This window comes from Microcebus murinus, chromosome 16 (assembly GCF_040939455.1).
Source record: "Microcebus murinus isolate Inina chromosome 16, M.murinus_Inina_mat1.0, whole genome shotgun sequence".
Taxonomy (NCBI): domain Eukaryota; kingdom Metazoa; phylum Chordata; class Mammalia; order Primates; family Cheirogaleidae; genus Microcebus; species Microcebus murinus.
In genome coordinates, this window is record NC_134119.1 from 37,112,371 (window position 1) to 37,116,908 (window position 4,538).

Sequence of the window (4,538 nt, forward strand, 5' to 3'; positions counted from 1 at the left end):
TTTTTTTTTTTTGAGATAGAGTCTCACTCTCTTGTCCTGGGCTAGAGTGCAGTGGCGTCAGCCTAGCTCACAGCAACCTCAAACTCCTAGGCTCAAGTGCTCCTTCTGCCTCAGCCTCCCGGGTAGCTGGGACGACAGGCACACGCCACAATGCCTGGCTAATTTTTTCTATTTTTAGTTGTTTGGCTAATTTCTTTCTATTTATAGTACAGACAGGGTCTCACTCTTGCTCAGGCTGGTCTCGAACTCCTGAATTCAAATGATCCTCCCGCCTCAGCCTCCCAGAGTGCTAGGATTATAGGCATGAGCCACCATGCCTTGCCTGAGAGCACTTTTTGTTTGTATCCATCTGATACAAATAAATTCATCAAGTAGGTTCCAATTTAGAGAGTCATGATTTGCCCAGGACTTTCGAGAAAGGCTAAACAACTCTCAGGGTCAACCATGCCACCAGCCTTTCTAAGAGGCTTCTTCCCAATTCCCTGGAGAGGATGAGAAACGAGGACTCCATCGTGGCCCAGGGGAAGGGCTGACATTTGGTGAGATGTCTGTATTTAACTCCCACCACTTGACATCTGTTTCCAATTAATCTGCCTGTGTTAAGCGAGATGCTGCCCGGAGCATGCAATTCAACTTCAGTTCTGGAGAGGCAAAGAGAGGCAACCACGAAGAGTTAATGCAGACCCTGGTCCATACACACCCCCAGGAGCTCCCTGGAACCCCCAGGACCACCTGGCCTGCAAGGCACCTGGGGACCTCCTCCAGTCCCTCTTCACCATTGACACTTCAGCAATGCCAGCCATGACATGCTTGAGGAACTCAAAGCCAAGCGAAGGCTGCTGGCTGCACTGACAGAGAGTGGCAGGAGGTGGTCGGGTGTCATAGGCAGGGACTGGAGCATGCAAGGCCCTGCAGACTACAGGAAGGAGTTTCTGTTTTTATCCTGGGCCTGACCGGAAATGGCATGGTCTAATTTGCATATTGAAGATAGCTCTCTGGCTGCTCCAAGGAGAGTGGGTTGAAAAGAGGCAAGATGGAGAGAGGAGACCGTTTTGAACCACACTGCCTAACACAGCAGCTGCCAGCCTTGGGTGAGCAACTGAAAGGTGGCTTGTGCAACGCGGGAGCTGAATATTTTATTTTATTTAAATAAAATCAAATATTTGATTAGGCTTTTTAAAAATGTTTCAGTATGTTTAGAGCAACTTAGGGTATATGATTCTACTTTTTCCAGCCGTAAATTTTATGAAATCTAAATACAGATCAAGTGTTTCCCATGAAAATTTAGCATCCAAATTGAAATGTGCTATAAAAGTCAAATCCACGCTGGATTTTGGAGACTTAGGACAAAAAAAGAAAAAGAACGCAAAGCATCCCAATAATGGTTTATATTTATTATGTTAAAATGAAAACAGTTTGAATATATTGGGTTCGATAAAATAGATTATTAAAATTAAATTCATTTGTTTCTTTTTACTTTTTCAGGGTAGCCACAAGAAAATATAAACTTCCTGGTGTGGCGCTCATTCTGTTTCTGCAGGACAGCTCTGAGTCTAAAGAAATGATGGTCATTTAGACTAGGGCAGTGGTGTGAGATGCCAAGCGGAGTAGACAGATCTGAGATCTGTTTCGGAGGTAGCCCTGGCAGATCTCGCTGATGAACTGGATGGCAGCAATGAGTGAAGGAAAGGCAAGTATCAGAGATGATGGCTATGGTTCTAGCTCGAGCATTTGGATGGATAATTGCTTTGCATGAGGGAGACTTAGGGGAGGCACCCATGGTGGGCATTAGGGACACTATGTGCCTTTGGGACATAGTGAGTTTGAGATGCCCATAAGATGCCAAGTGGAGGTGTGAAGCAGACAGTTGCATGTAGGGGCCATTATTCAAAACCAAAGTCTGGGGAGAACATCTAAATTTAGAAGCAACCACTTGGAACAACTAGGTCCCTCTGGGACAGGGGTCCTCAAACTTTTTAAACAGGAGGCCAGTTCACTGTCACTCAGACCATTGGAGGGCCGTTGGAGAGTGTAGCGCACATTCCACACATGCACACTGTGGGCCTGGGACGAGTAGGCTGCTAGGCAGGACAGGCAGCGGTGGCAAAAACACCCCGCAGGCTGGATAAATGTCCTCGGTGGGCTGCAAGTAGCCTGCAGGCCGTAGTTTGAGGACGCCTGCCTAGGATATGCATCTCATCACAAACAGACAGACAGACAGACAGGCAGAGATGTTAATGCACTCTCTGCTCCCTCCCTTACAGCAAAACCTTCTGAATATACAAATGTTCTCTTGGGCTTCCAGTCTTCTCTGTATATTACCAGCTCCCTCCTCTTCACCCCCCGCCCCACAGATAAGCACCTTCCTGGGCTCGCTCACCCTCCCCCCCAAATTTGCAGGGCAAAACACTGTGGCAAAGGCACCCATTGCAGACAGTCTTCGGCAGTGAGGTTTGGGTCAGGATGTTTGCACAAATGCCTCACAGCATCATTTATCTTGAGGGATGTCAGCTCGAAAAATGTTAGTTCATGTCACTGTCAGGGTAAATGCCAAAAATTAGCTTTCTTTCATCAGAAAACGGAATAATTAACTTTGCAACTGTTTCCAAAACTGCTAATTAATGGGTTTTACCCACTTGATTTGTCAGGCTACATTGTGAGCTGAGCAGCAGCCCGAGCCCCTGGAGGATTCCCGTCCTCCCCTTCTCTCTGTCCCCAGCAGAAGTTGGAAGAAGTTACAGGTAAACACATAGAGAAAAGCAAGGCCAGAGGAAAACGCTGCTGTTTTGGAGCCAAGAGTTTTCCTCTCCCTTTCAAAATCTGTCTCCTGACCCTTTTCTCTCCCACATCACTGCCCCAATTGATCTCAAAATTGTGGTGCTCAGCCCTGGCTGATGGGGCTACCATCCACCTGTCCCCCAAGCATGGAGATCCAATCAGATTCTCATCTGTCTCCCTTCCCCAAGATGGTGCCAGGCCCTAGAGATACATGTCAGAGAATAAAACAGGCAAAAATCTCTGCCCTTCACGGAGCTTCCAGCCCAGTGCAGGAAGACAGCAGTAATAAAATTCAAAGATAAATTGTGTAGTATATTGTAAGGGGACATTCTGCAGAGAATAATAGAGTCATAGGGATTGGGGCAGCTGTTTTATACTGGTCAGGTTACTTACTACCTAAGGTGCTCCAGGAGGACCTCTCTGTGGAGGTGGCATTTAAACAGAGACTTGAAGGAGATGAGAGAATCAGTCATGCAAATATTGAGGGAACAGCATTCCAGGCAGAGGGAACAGCAAGTGTAAAGACCCAGAGGCAAGAAACGCGCCGGCATGGCCAAGGAACAACAAGGAAGTCAGCATGCCTTGGAGCAGAATGAGCAAGGAGATGGGTGGGGGAAGGGGAAGGAACTGAGGTCAAAAACAGTGGGGGAGAGCTCACCAAAAGCTTTAGTGCCAATGAAAAGAACTTTGGGATGTGAAGCCTTAAATATATATTGCTAAGTGAAAGAAGCCAATCTGAAAAGGCTACATACTGTATGATGCTAACTATATGACATTCTGGAAAAGGCAAAACTTTAGAGACAGTAAAAAAAAAAATCAGTGGTTGCCAGGGGTTCAGGGGAGAGAGGGAGGAGTAAAAAGGTGGAGCTCAGGGGAATTTTAGGAAATTCTTTGGTATGATATTGTCCTGGTAGCTACCCGTCATTGTACACTTGTCAAAACCTACATAATGCGCAACACAAAGAGTAAGCCCTGGCTGGGCACGGTGGCTCCCACCTATAATCCTAGCACTCTGGGAGGCTGAGGTGGGTGGATCGTTTGAGCTCAGGGGTTCAAGACCAGCCTGAGCAAGAGCAAGACCCCGTCTCTACTAAAAATAGAAATAAATTAGCTAGACAACTTAAAAATATGTAGAAAAAATTAGCCAGGCATGGTGGTGCATGCCTGTAGTCCCAGCTACTTGGGAGGCTGAGGCAGCAGGATTGCTTGAGCCCAGGAGTTTGAGGTTGCTGTGAGCTAGGCTGACCCCATGGCACTCTAGCCTGGGCAACAGAGTGAAACTCTGTCTCTAAAAAAAAAAAAAAAAAAAAAAAAAAAAAAAAAAAGGAGTAAAGCCCTAATGTAAACTACGGAGTTTAGTGAATAATAACATGTCAGTATTGGTTTCTCCATCCTAACAAATGCACTATACTAATGCAAGATGTTCACAGCAGGAGATCCTAGAACAGGAAGTGGAAAAGAAGGTATCTGAGAACTCTGTATTTTCTACTCAATCTTTCTATAAACCTAAAACATCTCTGAACAATAAAATCTATGAAAGTTTTCTTTAAAAAAAAAAAAAAGGCTTTGGGTTACTGTGAGTTGTATGGGGAGGCATTTGAGGCCAGGAAGCAGACTGACTTGCTCCACCTCTATCCTAATAGGACTCTTCGGGGCATCCTGCTATGCAGAGAACGCCCAAAAGGGGCCAAGGCTGAGGCAGGGAGACGGTGAGGAGCTGGTGAAATAATCCAGGCAAGAGACAAAGACACTTTGGACCA